Genomic DNA, 15,629 nt, shown 5'->3' with positions numbered 1-15,629 from the left:
TGACCATCCTTTAAAAGTATGTATATATCCCTCTTCTCTCTTGCTATGTCCCATTTCCTGTTGTAATTTTTATTTAAGTGCTGTTACTACTGGAAGTGGAAGGAAGCAAGCTGCGGAACAACAAACAGCACAGTTGCTGATACCGAGGGAAGATGAGCACAGCTCCAAGCCACAGCCAAGGTGGGTGTTTTCATTGAATGCCAGTGTTGGCACAGTGGCAGGTCTGGGAAGGGGGTCTCGCCGAGCTGGAGCTGTGAGTGTGGTCAGGAGACACTGCGTGGGGCTGAGACGTGGTACATTTCCCATGGGGAAGAAGTTCGTGCATGGCTCACGGATGACAAGGAAGGTGTGGCTAGTGCAGATGACGAAGAAGGGATTTTAAATGAACAGCTTTTTGGAAAGCAGCCAGACCCCTGGTTGATGTAAAACAGCAGTGAAGGTGAGTCCTAACGGGATGGATGTTCATGATGGTTATCTGGGAGGACCATGCCAGGATCCCAGCCACAATCACAGGGAAGAAAGATGGCCGCTGTCTGCAGGGGCCCCAGGTGAGGGACCCAGCCAATCAGGACAGAAGGGAGCAAGCCCACTCTGTGGCACCCCAGTTGGGGCGGGAGGGAAGGGGGTTGGCTGCAAGCGGCCACACCTGTTTACTCTGCAGGGACAGCTGGTTTAACTCCTGTCTGTCTCCTCAGTTCCTCTCATGCTGAGTGACCAGGCTGCTGGCACCCCAAGTGGATCTCTTACCCTCAGCAGATCACATACACCCTCAGAGGATCTCTCTCTGCCTCCCCCAGCAGATCATGCAGACCCTCAGTGGATTATTCATATCCCCCACCAATCTCTTACACCCCAGCAGGTCACTTACAGCCTGGTTGGATCATTCACACCCTAGGGGGGGCTCTCAGAGGGCAAACAGATCACACACACCCCGTTCCCCCCAGTGGATCTCTCATAGCCTTAGTGGGTTACTCACACCATCATTGGATTGCCCACATCTCTGGGGGAGGTCTTTGAGATCACCACCAGATCACTCACACTCCCCACCGGATTTCTCAGATGCTCCAACAACACAGCCACAGGAGCACCTGGCAGATGCTGGTTGGCACACAGATATTATTCAGAGAATGCGGCCGTGATACCTTCACAGGTGCGTCACATTAAGAGTTTAGCCCAAATTTTCCTAGGTCTCTTTCCCCTCTGCTTGCTCCCCCACCCGTTCCTGCCAATCTTGGGTACTCTTTTCTGTGGCTTACCCTCAGGAACTGGTTTCTCAGCCTGTTTGAGAAGTCTGTTCTAGGGCTGCTGGAGCCTGTCTGGGCAGTCCTGGGAGAACTGAGAGTATCAAGGAGATTATCTTCTTAGGACAGCTTCTGACCAAAGACTCCTGAGTGTGTGGACTTGCAAACCCTGGAAACCTGCTTCGTGCTGAGTGAAGAGATGTGCTAAGGGGCAGGCACTGGAGTGCAGGAAGTTAAGTCACTATGCGCATTGCCAGCATCCTGTATCAAGAAAAGTGGCTTCAGTCTTGGATGCTCTGCTTTCCTTCCAGCTCCCTGCTGATGCGCTTGGGAAGCAGCACAAGAGGCGCACATTGTTGAGCCTCTTCATCCACATGGGAGACCTGGATGGAGCTTCTGGTTCCTGGAGTCAGTCTGGCCCAGCCCCAGCCTTTGTGGCCATTTGGGAGAGTAAACTAGTGGATGGTTTTGCTCTTGCTTTTACCAATTCTTCAGCACTCTGATGTTCAAATTTACAATTGAATCTTCAAAGAAGATTCACTTCACACTTGGGGTGCTCTTCTGCTCAGACCCTTCTCTGTGGAGCCATGTCCCTGACTCCCAGCTTTCTGCCCTCCTGCTTCCCACCTCTCATTACCCTTCCTGCCCCATGGAAGGCACTCCACCCCTCTTTCATAAATTACTGTAGCTGAATCCTCCTCTGAGGGTCTACTTTGGAAACTCCCCACTGAATATACACCAGATTGGGTTTACACCTGCCTGGGCAGCAGCCATAGAGGACTCGCGTGGGTACATGCGAGATGTCCTGCAGCAGGGTCCACGGGGTGGTCGTGCACCTGCAGCTATACATGTGGAGCAGTGAGCAGTGGAGACTACGGGAGCTGGAACACAATTGATTGACACAAGTTGATGGGGTTTGAAAGCTGGTCTGAGCAAACACAGTGAAGCAGAGCTCAGCTGAATTGATGGCCAGGGTGAGCATTGAGGCCAAAAGATTGATGTGGAGCGGGGAGGTGAGGTAATGGACCGGGCCCTCTTAAGGGGCAAGGATGAGATGGCTTCAGTAAGTTAATAATGCAATGTACAGCCAGAAGAGGAGACCTCCAGCGGGGTCCCCACGCTACCCTGGGAAAACTGCCCCGATTTTGCCCTGATTTATCACCTCTTGGCTCCTGAGTGCCTTTTATTTATTTATTGTTAAACTTGTTACTTAGGGCTTTGTTCTCTCAAGGTCCTCCCTAGGTGCCCCTCCTGGGGGCTCCAGACAGCTTGAGGGGCAGTCCTAATGGGTCTTGCTCCAGGACCTGGAGGACTCCAGACAGGTTGGGGCACAGCTGTCACTGCCCAACCCGGCCCCAGCCACCACCTCCATGAATGGAAACAGTGATGTTTAAAAGAGCAGGGAGGTAGCCCAGGAAGCTTGAAAATTGTTCATAGTAACTGTTTTCATGATTTCAAAAAAATCTAAATTCAGGATCACATTCTTTCAAATTAATCCTTAAAGAAAAAATGCTTATCTACTTGAAAGCCAGAAAAACAGAGGTAGAAAAAGAGAGGGAAAGAGAGAGAGAGAGAAATTGTCCATTTACTAGCTCACTCAGCACATGCTCACAGCAGCCAGGGCTCAGCCAGAATGAAGCCAGAAGCTCAGAACTCCACTTGGGTGGGAAGTAGGGACCCAAGCACTTGGGCCATTATCTGCTGCCTCTCAGGTGCGTTAGCAGGCAGTCAGACAAAAACAGAGCAGTCAGGACTCGAACAGGTTTTCTTATATGGCATGAGGGTGTCCCACGTGGGGGCTTAAGTCTGTGTCACAGCAGCTCCCTCCCTAATTTTTAAAGATTTGCTTGCTTGTTTATTTGAAAGGCAAAGTTACACAGAAAGGAAGAGACAGAGAGAGCTGTCCGCTGATTCTTTCCCCAAATGGCCAAAATGGCCAGGTGTGGGCCAGGCCAGAGCCAGAGCCAGAAGCCAGGAGCTTCATCTAGGTCTCTGATACAAGTGACCATCTTCACTTGCTTTCACAGGTGCGCTAACAGGGTGCAGGATCCCAAGCGGAGCTGCCAGGACTTGAACTGGTTCTTGAACTGGTCCTCACATGTTGTTCTTACTGTCTGCTCCTGAGGCTTCCTTCTGGATTAGCTGGGCTGGTCTTTGACAGGGGTGTGGGGAGGGCTTGGAGACACCTGGATTGTCTGTTCTTCATTTGTATGTGGGTCTCACACCCCAGATCCAGCCTTCATTTACCTGTTCCTCAGGGTTATGCAGCCTCTCTCCTGCCCACCTGCTGTGGGAGCCCCTGGGGGCGTGGAAGTGACAGGATGTACTCCTACCCTGGCAGAACTAAGGGAGGACAGACACCAAAACACCAGGCCTCACTGTCATCACGGACACAGGGGTCGAAGGGAGGGAGCGTGAAGGAGTGGTGAGGAGGTGGAGTGGGGGGCACAGTGTTGTGAGTGAGGGTGCTGGGGGGAGGGAGAGGAACAGAAAGGCACAGAGGGGAAGCCTGATTTCCTCCCAGGTTAACACCCTGCCTCTCACTGGACTCACATGCCCATCCGAGGAGAGCCCACAGCCGGAGACCCACCAGAGAGACCTCCGAGACACAGCAGGCAGGCTCTGAGGTCCCCAACCTTGTGTCCCAGACTGGCTCCCCCTTGCTGTGGCTGTGTCCCTTTCTCGGGACTTGGGGTAAGGGGTGGTGGTAGGGCTGGGACGTCAGCTTCGCCCCCTCCTTGGCCATCAGTGAAGTGGGTGCTCAGCTTGCTTAGCCTTCCTCCCACACGGCTCAGTTCCGCCTCTCCCAAACCAAGCACCAGGCCCCGCTGCAATGCTGCACCTCTCCCTGTTTACCAACCTGATGAACCCTCATGCACTGCTTTTTTTTTTTACGATTCATTAATTTATTTCAAAGTCGCAGAGATGAAGAGAGACGGACACAGATGCACATGCAGGGATCCTCTCCTCTGGTTCACCTTCCTAGACTCCCACAAGGGCTGACCCCAGGAGTCAGGTCTCCCACGTGGTTGGTGGCCATTGTCGTTGCCTCCCAGGGTCTGCACTGGCAGCAAGCTGGAGCCTACACGAGGCTGTCTTCTTATTGGGTTAACTGCTCACTCCATGACTCACCCTTGGAGCACCATCATGGTCACCTCTTAGGGCAGGAAAACCTTTTTGTAGGTTCCCATGCATCTCTGGGCTGTCCTGACTGGTGGTCAAGTCTGGGGGTGGGGGCAGCGAGTCCCCAGCATGCAGTCCAGACCCTCTCAACAAGCATTTCTTGAATGAAAGATCATGGGACAGAAGAAGACAGGTCAAACCCCAGTGGGGTGGACCTTGTGGTGTAGCATGCTAAGTAACAGCTTGGGGCACCTGCATTCCACATGGCAGTGTCAATGTGCCTAGATAGGCAGTACAGGATGGCCCAAGGACTTGGGCTCTGTTTCTCAAGTGGGGGACTCGGATGGAGTTCTGGGCTTCTGTCTTTGCTGTTGTGGGGATTTTACGGATGTGAACAGACAGAGGAAGAGGGAAAGACAGCGACTGTCCCATCCATTGGCTCACTCCCCAAGTGGCTGCCATAGCCAGAGCTGCGTTGGTCCAAAGCTGGGAGCTAAGGAGCTTCTTCCGGATCTGCAGGGGCCCAAGGACCTAGACCATCCTCCGCTTCTTTCCTAAGTGTGTTAGCAGGAGCTGAGTTGGAAGTGGAGAAAGCCAGGACTCAAACTGGCACCCATAGGAGATGATGAAGCCACAGGTAAAGGCTTAGCCTTCTATGTCACAGCACCGACATAAATTTTATCTTAAGTAAGTAACTGAATAAATAAAGTGTCAGAGGCCTCATGTTTTGGCATGCGGTGTAGGATCGATTTCCCTGCCCATGGCCTGTTTCCACACCAAACAGTGACTAAGCTGAAGGGCTCCAGGTGACGCCATGGTTGATGTCAGGGGAGTGGCAAAAAGAACACTCAAGAGGGGAGTCACACTTCTCCTTCTCTTCCCCATGCAGTGCTGGCTGTGCAGAGGCCACAAGAGCCCAGAGGAGGGACACAGGGCTTGGAGTCTTAAGGTCCAGGATTCACTTACAAAATGAGCCAGACCCAGCCACTTCCCATACTGCGGGGGACATGAACTGCATGATCCAAGGTGCTTTGTGAATGGTGTTTAGCACCGCTTCTTGGCACGGTGGGCTGAGCCCCCTGGGCAGCCTCTATTCCCTTCTTCTGGTCCTCCCTGCCTTTGCTGCCTTCTCTCCTGTTCAGCCTGGTGGGAGAGCTGATGCCATGCAAAGCCAAGTGTATGTTTCATGTTTGTGTCCACCTATTTTTGAGCCATTAGCGTGGCTCGTCCCACTTCTACCCTGGTTAGGTCATCCTGCAGGTTGCAGATGACATGGGCAGAATCAGAGATGGTCCCTGTAACTGCCAGGGTCAGGGAGATCAAGGCAGCTTCTCAGCCCGGCTCTGATGCAGCTTGGGCCATTTTCAGACAGTAAGGTCATGGCCAGGGTTCCTGCTGCCCAGGGCCACCAGGCCAGTCGGAGCTCCTCCAAGCTGCCATCTGGCAGCACGCTGTATCCTGAGCAGCTAAGAAGTCTGTGAGCCTGGGGTCCTTACGTATGTCGGCCTTCCTCCAGGGGGCAAGGGAGCTGGGTTCTCCCATCATCGGCACGGGGTGGTGAGAAGGCTGGAGACCAGGATGTCCCTTTGCTGCTTCGTCTCTGGGCGGCTGGACAAGGCTGGGGTAGCTGTTCTCAGATTGGGTTTTTCAGTCTCTCCAGTCCTTACAAACTGTTGGGGACACTAGCAGGTGCCTCTCCTGTCCCTGAGGAAGAGTGCCCGGAGGCAGACTGTCTGGAAATAGTAATTCTGCCTGAATCTCCCCCACACTTTCTGCAGGGAGGTGTTCCATGGAAAGCACTCCCACTATACAGCTGCATGTCCACTCTCCCTGACCTCAGGGTCACCTCCTGCTCCAACCCTGTAGCCCTCTACCCACACTGTAGCTTGCCACATTGTTCTCCTGTGCTAATGTGGCATGTGCCCAGTTGTCCCCCGTGGCATCACCTTGTCCCCCACTGCCTCCCAGTATGGCAGCCACCCTGGAAGCCCACAGCTTGGCTGCACCCAGGCCTCTGGGCCAGAGCCTGAGGAACTTTCTCTGCTAGATACTACTTTCCTCTCTGCATGCTTGGATCAGCCTGCTGCTGCCAGGTAATATGAAAGCCCCCACACGTGTCGTCCAGAACCTGAAGGTTGGATCCCGGCACCCCCACTTTCAGGTTGAGGAACATTTCCCTATGGGCAAGTCCCCACAGACTCAGTTTCCCCTCTGAAAATCAGGGCCACAGCGGTCTCTCTCTCGATGCTAAACTCTGAGGTGGTGCAACAAGGATTCAGGATGGAGGAATGAACATGCCACCATGAAGCATAAGATGTGAGATCTGTTGGGGCACAAGGGAGGCAACAGATCAAGGAACAGGGCTGTAAAGAGATGGATATGTCAGTTATATAGCCCTGGGGTGGACATGGAAACACTGGCCTGGCCTAACACATTACAAACTAGACGGACTGTAAGACACTTTGCTGCAGAGAGTGCCCAGTATTGACCTGGAGGCCTGCCAGGCAGACACAGAGGCAGGAGAAGGCACAGCAACGTCCCCTCACAAGCTATTCCTGCTCTACAGTATGGCTAAGTCCAGCATACATCTGCAGTGGGCACTGCTATTGCTACCTGTGCTAATGGCGAGGGAGGAGGTGCGTACATGGCACAGTGTTTAAGATGCTTGCTGAAGGGCCCAGGGTGGTAGCCTAGTGGCTAAAGTCCTCGCCTTGAACATGCCAGGAACCCATAAATGTGCTGGTTCTAATCCCAGCGGCCCCACTTCCCATCCAGCTCCCTGCTTGTGGCCTGGGAAAGCAGTCGAGGACAGCCAAGGCCTTGGGACCCTGCACCCGTGTGGGAGACCTGAAGGAAGCTCCTGGCTCCTGACTTTGGATCAGCTCAGCTCCAGCCATTGTGGTCACTTGGGGAGTGAATCATCGGGCAGAAGATCTTCCTCTCTGTCTCTTCTCCTCTGTATATCTGACTTTGCAATTAAAAAAATTAAAAGATGCTTGTTGAGATGCCCGCATTCCACATCAGAGTACCTGGGTTTGAGTCCTGACTCTGGATTGCAACGCTAGCTTCCTGTGAAAGTGCACAGGGGAACACAGTAGCATCACGCTGCTCAGAACTGGGTGTCATTTGAAATCTGTATATTGTTTCTTTTTTTTTTTCTGTTCAATAATTTTGTACTGCTGTTAACTGTGGCTGGAAATTATGAGCCAATAAAACCAATTAAAAACTACATATATGAGTGCAGAGTGGTGGTTAGAAAAAAATTATATGTATGCACACTCATACCTATATATACACACATGTACGTGTGTATATTTACACTCTCTGTCACACACATATCTATGTGACATGTATTAGAGTTACAGAGAGATCTTCCAGCTGCTGGCTCACTCCCTAGGAGACCACAATAGCTGGAGCTGGAGCAGTCCAAAGCCATGAGCTAGGAGCTTCTTCCAGGTCTTCCATGTGGGTGCAGGGTTCCAAGGCTTTGGGCCAACTTCTGCAGCTCGTAGCTATTTCCAGGTCATAAATAGAGAACTGAATTGGAAGTGGAACATCCAGCACATGAACTGGTGCCCATATGGGATGCTGGCACAGCAGGAGTGGTTTTACTTGTTATACTGCAAGCTTAATAAAAACAATTTTTAAAAATCCTAGAATAAACAATAGTGAAAGAAAAAAAAATCCAATGACAACGTGCTTTGAGGCTGCTACTGTTCAAAGATCCCAAATCAGAATTTTTAATTTTCTCCTATCAGGTTCTTGGAGCTTGTCTTGGGCCAGTTTTACTTGTGAGTAAACTTCTAGAAAGTACAGACAGGTCAGAGTTTGGTCTCTGTCTGGGATGTAGGCCTGGCCAAGGTGGACAATGTCCAGGACTGGCATCTCAGTCGTTGGGGAGGGTAGAAGCTATTTGCAGTGGTGTTAGGGCCTGATCTGGAAGTAAGGGGACTTCTGAGTGACTCCCTGTGGCCCTCCTTCTCCTACCCACTTTCCAGTCTAACCACCTCCAAGATTAACCTCCTTGGCATAATACCTTGGGCCCCTGTGCCAGCCCTTGCTCCTGCTTCTGGTGCTCAGGAAGGGCCAGATGCTGTTAACCCCTCCTGAGGTCACTGTCTCTTTTAGGGAAAGCCTGGGCAGGAGGCAGCATAACGTTACTCTGGGTGTAGCTGGGGTAGCTGTGACGTTTAGAACTCGGCCATCAGGAAGAGGCTTGTGAGTTCCAGAAGCTTCTCTTGGGCCACCGAATACCCTAGTCTCAGCCAGTATGAGGTCAGGTGACTTCTGGGCTGCAGTGATCCTACAAGCCCTGGGGCAAATCCCGGCAGTCCCCTCTCCTTTGACTTTCATCATCCACTCCCTGCAGGCAACTGCTTTCCGCCTTTGCAGCTCTCTCCTTTTGTCTGGACCTCCTGCATGTGCCATCATGCCTGGTGTTATTCCCTTTGAAGCCCTATCTATGGATTCCTCATTAGGAAGGAAGATTCTGTTCCTTTCACTTCCCTGCTGCCAACACATTCTCCCAGAGTTATCTTTGCAGTGTCTGATCAATTAGTGTTCAATTACCGTATAAGTGCTGCTCCCATTTGAGCTGAACACTTTTTCCTTTTGTGCATTGTTTTTTGTTTTCTTGGAGTTCATAAATGCCTTGCTTTTCCATGTGCTTGATTTTCTAATAGGCATCAATAATTCAATCTTAAACATTCCACACCAGTTGTCTAAATCTAAGACTCAGGTGTTCAGACATAGTGCAACCCTTCTTAAAAATATCATCCCATCTTATTACTCCAAGAATCCAGGGGCTGGCATTGTGGCACGCTGCCCGCAATGCTGCTGCTTGTACTGGAGCACCAGTTTGCGATCTAGCTGCTCTATTTCCAGTCAAGCTCCTACGAATGGGCCTGGGAAAGCAGCAGAAGATGGCCCAAGTCTTTAGGCCCCTGCCACTCACACAAGAGACCTGGATGGAGTCCCTGGTTCCTGGCTGCTACCTGGCTGAACCCCATAACGTTACAGCTAGTCACAGAGTGAAGCAGTGGATGGAATATCTGCTTCCCTCTCTGTCACTCTGCCTCCCAAATAAGCACATCTTTGCAAAAAAAAAAAAATTTTCATTTGTACTTAACATGTCTATATTTTTCCTTGTCATTATTCCCCAAATAACACTGTGTAACAACCATTTTACATGGTGTTCGCATTGTATTATGTGTTATAAGTAATCTAGAAATGATCCAAAGTATATGGGGTGATGTGCATGGGCAATATGCAAATAGCATGCTGTTTTGCTGAAAGGACTTGAACAAGTGTACACTCTGGTATCCACAGGGGGCCTAGACCAGTGTGCCATTGACACTGAAGCACAGCTGTACTTCAGCCTAGATGTGAGTCCCTCCCCCGCCCTAACCTGCCCCCACCACCGTATTGGCCAACGTCTGCAATCCATCACACTTCCCAGTCCCTGATACTCCCTGATAACAAAGACAGTCCAGCCAGACAGCTCTGCCCGTCAGTCTAATGATTTCCTCCTAAAGGGCCTCCTGGATAGGAAAATCAAATTTATTTTTGAAATATTCCAAATAAAGGCAGAAACTCTAAGAGAAAATGTTGAGTGGTCGGTGACATAAAAATGAAAATTGTAGGGCCCAGCGGCGTGGTCTAGTGGCTAAAGTCCTTGCCTTGAACGTGCCGGGATCCCACATGGGCACTGGTTCTAATTCCCAGCAGCCCTACTTCCCATCCAGCTCCCTGCTTGTGGCCTGGAAAAGCAGTCAAGGACGGCCCAAAGCTTTGGGACCCTGTACCCACATGGGAGACCTGAAAGAAGTTCCTGGTTCCAGGCTTCGGATCGGCACAGCACCGGCCGTTGTGGTCACTTGGGGAGTAAATCATTGGGCGGAAGATCTTCCTCTCTGTCTCTCTTCCTCTCTGTATATCTGACTTTGTAATAAAAAATAAATAACTCTTAAAAAAATGAAAATTGTAGGTGTATTTTTTTGGGGGGGAAAGAATATCCTATAACATAAAAGGAAGATATTGGGGGACCGTGTAAGTTGGTCAAGGGAGTGGCTGGCTTTCCCCAGAACCTGGGCCAGCGAAGGCCGACAACACGGTAGCCCCTCAGGTTGCTGTTGCTGCCACTCCCAAACTATTCACTCATTCACTAATTCATTCATTCAAATGGGAATCTATGAGGGTACTTCGAGGAGCTCAAGGAAAATGGAGTTAAGGGATGAATTTATTCTGGTGCAAAAAATCCTTGAAACTCATGCATACGAGGGGTCCTCCAAAGTTTGCGGGAACAGATATTTTGGGAAAAAAATCTACATGGATTTTCAAAAACATTTTTTCCTCCCACAAAACCAAACTGGCTTTTAAATTCTGTTGTTTCACTAACCTTTTGAAGTACCCTTCTAATGATGTGGAAACGTGGACATGTAGAAATGGTCCCTGTCTCCTTGGAACACACAGTCTAGGGCTGGCAACAGTCACCAAGTAATGCCACTGGGGGTGTCCGAGGACCAACAGAAGGAAGGAAGGCATGGAACACAGGGCAGCCCTGACGGCTGACACCTGAGCTGAGGGCTGAGTGGGAGTGGCAGCGTGTGTGAAGAGGTGTCGCATGCCTCTGCAGTGTGTATGCACAAGTGTATGTGAAAGCGTGTCTGTCTGAGTGTGAATGTGTGTGACAGTGTGTGTCTGAATGTGTGTGAGTATATGTGAGTGTGTATACATGTGTGAGTGTATGAGCATTGTGTATTTGTGTAAGTGTGAGTATGAGTGTGTATATGTGCATGTATGTGTGTATATCAGTGTGTGGCTGTGAATGTATGGGTGTGTGTGTATGTGTGCGTGATTGTGTACAATTGTATGTGTGTGAGCATCTTTGTCTCTGTGTATGCATGTGCATGTGTGTACACTGTGTGTGTATGTGTGTCTATGAATGCGTGGGAGTGTGTGACTGTGACCCTCCAGAAGCAAAAAGGCGTATAAAGGCTCTTGGAATGCAGAAGAAACAGGAAGACCTCGTGGTTGAAGCTCGGAGAGTGACAGGAAGTCAGAGTTTCGGCAGGATCTGGGCTATGAGGCTCCTAGGCCAGCAAGACTTTCAGATTTTAATGTGAAGAAACATCTCCCTGAGTGGCTTGGGATTCAGGAGCTGGAGGCAGGTGTGATGCTGGATCCACATTTGAAAAGGTGGCTGTGGCTCTGGCATAGAAACTGGGCAGGGTGCTCTCCTACCATGGTCCGGTGGTGGGGGCGGGGTGGGGCAGGCAGCATGACAAGGTCTAGCAACATCAGCAGAATCAAGAGCACTTAGAGAGGCATCCTAGTGCCTGTGGAAAAGGTGAGTGCCACTGCGATGAGCCCTGGCACTGGGCAGTGCTGGTGGGCACAGAAGTCAGACAAGATGGGGCGAGGCGTGCAGACCTCTAAAGAAAGAAGCCCTGTGAACGGAGAGCATCGGGATCAAGGACAGGATTGTGTTTTGAGTTATTTTGTCTCGAAGGCAGAGTGACAACTGATGCACATACACAGAGTGGGTGGGTGAGGGCTAGAGAGAAAGCTAGAGGGAGAGAGAGAGAGAGAAGATAACAAATGCTGGCAATAGACCAAGATGCAGAAGTTGAAAGCAGAGCTGGGAACTTGGTCTCAGTGGCAGTAAGCCATCACCATTGCTTCCCAGGGTTTACAATAACAGGAAGCTGGAGCCAGAGTTGAAGACAGATGTCGGACCCAGGAACTCTGACGTGGCACTTGGAATAGGCTGCTGTAGGATTCAGTTCTCACTGCAGGCTGAAGTTGGGGATGAGTCAGATCCAGTTGCTACCCTTCGGAGAGCCTGGTCTGAAGCAGCCAGGTGCCTGGGCCAATGATGTGATCAGAGGAGGCAGAGAATGCTCTCATGGGCACCAGGGCCCTGCCCAGGCTTCACAGCCCCTGCTCACCCTGCCAAACCACCTGCCCATTCCTGGCAAAAGAAACAGTTACTCTTATCTAGTCACAGAATACACCAGGTGTGTGTGTCTCACACTTCTGTATATATGGCAATTTCATGGAGATGTCTCAAATTTATCCCATTCCAGGGAACTTGGCAGGTGCAGCAGCATGTCTCTTCCGTCTCCACCTGGCATGGATGTAACTATGGCTTGGTACAGAAAGAGCTTGGCCAGCATCAAGAGCTGAGCAGGGTGGGGAGACAAACTCACTGGCTTCCAAACCTACCAGGTTACATTTCGCTAGATGGCATCTGAACAACTCTGAGCGGACAAAAGCAGGCTGGAATCACTTCCAGGAGAAAGGCCAGCTTGAACGCATTCAAACTAGTAATAGGAGGGTACTTTCACATACCCAAGGAAAAATGGAACTAAAAGATGCCTATTTTGGTGCAAAAATTTTGAAATCCCTGTGCAGTTTTTTTCCATAAGACTCATCTCCCGTAATTTTTTTTAGAAGACCTACTGTACAGTACGATTTGAGCCAGTCTACACCATTTTGCTGAAATCAGTTTGGAGCAACTGGGTGATACTCTAAAACATTGTGACACGCTGTCTGAATTACTGGCTTGTTCTGACCCGTGTCAAGCTAGTTTAGGCACTCCTAACCTTCTACTGTTAGATTCGCCGATCACCAGGGAAAGAATAAATAAGAAGAATTTAGATGGCCTTTATTTCAAGGAACCATGGTCACGGGCTTCCCTCCTCTGTGCAGCAGAAAGACAGACATGAAGGAGAGGGCTACAGAGGAAGAAGAGACAGGAAGAGACATGAAGTGGCCTTTTAAACTCCCCTGACACAGGGGTCGCCTCGGCCCCTCATTGGTGCAACGGTGGTTTCACAGCCTGAGAGACCTGCCAGAAATCGGCTGTCTGTTCTGGGTTGGATTGGAAGCAAACTTCACCCTCCTCCGGTAACTGTGGCAACCACCATCTACACCTTTGTGTGTGTGTCTCAGGATGTGTTGGTAACATTTGCCTATGACTTCATATATTCAGCGAAGGTAGGATCATGAGCCCAACTTAGTTTTTGCTATAGTTTGACTGAAGCACACTTGAAATGGAGGCTTAATCTCTTCATGGGACGACACTGAGGATTAGGTCCTGAGAGCCCCACCTTTAGGAAAAGGTGGGTTGTAATAGAATGAATTTGTGGCCTCCTGGGAGAGAGGGACAATCTATCTCTCACATAAACCCTCCATGCTGCCCACCCCTCTCTTCCTCTCGCCAGAAGCCTAGCAGGTACAGGCACCAATCACTTAAATGTCCAGAACTGTCATCCCAACAAACCTCCTTTCCTTGTAAGAATTCTGTGTAAGGGTGGGAAACCTTTTCTGTTGTTTTTGCTAAGGGCCGCGTCATTGGCCAGCCACATAAAGTTTTCAACTCAAAAAATGAGCCTGCTGTCAAAGTTGCCTGAATGATTTTGCTGACCTAATGTAGCCAGCCATTGCCCAGACAGCTGCACAGGCAGGAAACTGGTAGCCAGTTCTTCCCTGGAAGTTGTCTCGATTCCTGCTCTGTTGGAAGAGGACACCAGGATGGGAACCTAGGTCACTCACCAGGGGCTTGCCTGGATGGAAACAGCCAGAAAGGTATCAGCCGGTGACACCCTGGAAAGGTGACCGCTATCAGCCCCTGCGTCCCCATCCCATAGAGAGGCTGCCGAGTCTACTGACTAGGTCTGGTTTTAGTTACCTGGTCTTCTCCATGGGATCCGGTACACCTGCATGCTATAAAGCAGCCTGGAGGCGTGTCTGCGATAGGCACAGCCCGCAGCAGGCCACACAGCACACTAGCTGGGTAGTGTGAGTCTGTGCCTTTGCAGACATGGCCAACTCTGAAAACACCCACATACTTAGCCCAGTTCCTGAAACACCTGCACTGGGGATGAATGCGGATGGATCTTTCAGTCTCTATCTCTTCAAAGATATCCCCACCAAAGGAAAGTTAGCCCTTAATAGACCACAGGCCAATCTGCTGCCTTGTCCTGGTTCTGGCCTCTTCCTGCTCCCAGCTTCAGCCTGGCGGGTCCCATGTGCCACTGCTCCTGCCCCCACTCAGGGCACCTGCGTGTGGTGATCCGTCTCCCCGCCCCCACCCTGGTCTGGACCTCAGTCTTCTCCCCTCCCTCCCCATCCTGCCCTGACCTGCTCGGCTCCCTGTTAAGCTTCAGCTCACACCTCCAGAACCACTGACTTGACCTGCGTCAGGCAGCTCCAACTGTAATTCATGCCGCTAGCCTGTCTCTTGTCATGGTTTACGAGCGTACATTTTTTTTTGTGGGTAACTGATCATTTTATTAACGTCTGGGAAAACAGCACTATCAACTTCATCTTGTTCTGCGACCAGACAGATGGTATCATCCAGTAGAGAGTTTTCACCATGGCACCTGGCGCTATAATGACAGCTGAGGCTGGGGGACTAGCTGCCAGGGGCCTGCCCTGGGCACAGCAGCCTGTTCACCCACATGCCAGGCCTCTGCTCGCCGCATGCCACGAGCCCCTTCCGGTAAGAACAACCAGAAATATCTTCAGACAGCATCAAATCACGCTGGAGGGCAAGGAAGAGTTCATCCCTGTTTTTGAACCCTCTTCTTTTAAATGCCTATGAGCCCCTCTGTGGAAACACGCCTCTTCTTAGCAGAAATAACGACGCAACGTATGATAGGAGCTAGAAAGGTGACTTAAGTCTCCCTGCAACAGCTTTAAAAAAATCATCTTAATCATCTATTGAGTTTAACCTAATACACTCCAAAAATGTATAATGGATATGTCACTATTACGTATCAGATATTTTACAACATTTTCTTTTCTTTCAGTTCTATATCAATGAAATCTGATGCGCAATTTTTCTCAGTCTGAACTCAGTAGCATGCCAGTAGCCTCACAGGCCAGTGTGCCAGCTGGTGACACAAGCGCCTGAGGGTGCAACTAGATCTGGCCTGGCCCACCTCTGGGGTCACCACCAGACGGTGCCTCATTCTTTTTCAGAGCCATGCAGGGTCCTCCTTTGCCCACTGGAGACGCCAGGTTACAGTAGCTCCCCCAGAGCACACCACAGAGAGGTCCAAATGACTGGTGAATGCACTGGAAGGCAGGTCCCACTCAGCAGGAGGTGACTGCCAGGGCCCCTCAGCAGGAGGTGTGCCAACGAGGTGGTTCCCACAGGAATCTAGAAGGTTCCAGCTGCAAACACCTGCTGAGCCACACACTGTTTCCCACCCTCCCTCACGACCCCACCTCATTCGCAAGACTCACAAGAGAAGA

The 15,629-nt window shown here is 50.7% G+C and overlaps 1 protein-coding gene across 7 annotated transcripts in view; it reads right to left on the bottom strand.

Annotated features, from left to right (window-relative positions):
• Positions 1-15,629, bottom strand: part of ARHGAP22 (Rho GTPase activating protein 22) — a 173,421-nt gene that overhangs the window by 116,531 nt on the left and 41,261 nt on the right. The window lies entirely within an intron of this gene.

Source organism: Ochotona princeps, chromosome 13, assembly GCF_030435755.1.
Source record: "Ochotona princeps isolate mOchPri1 chromosome 13, mOchPri1.hap1, whole genome shotgun sequence".
NCBI lineage: Eukaryota > Metazoa > Chordata > Mammalia > Lagomorpha > Ochotonidae > Ochotona > Ochotona princeps.
Note: the sequence above shows the minus strand (reverse complement) of the source record. Positions and strands in the feature narration are given on the sequence as shown.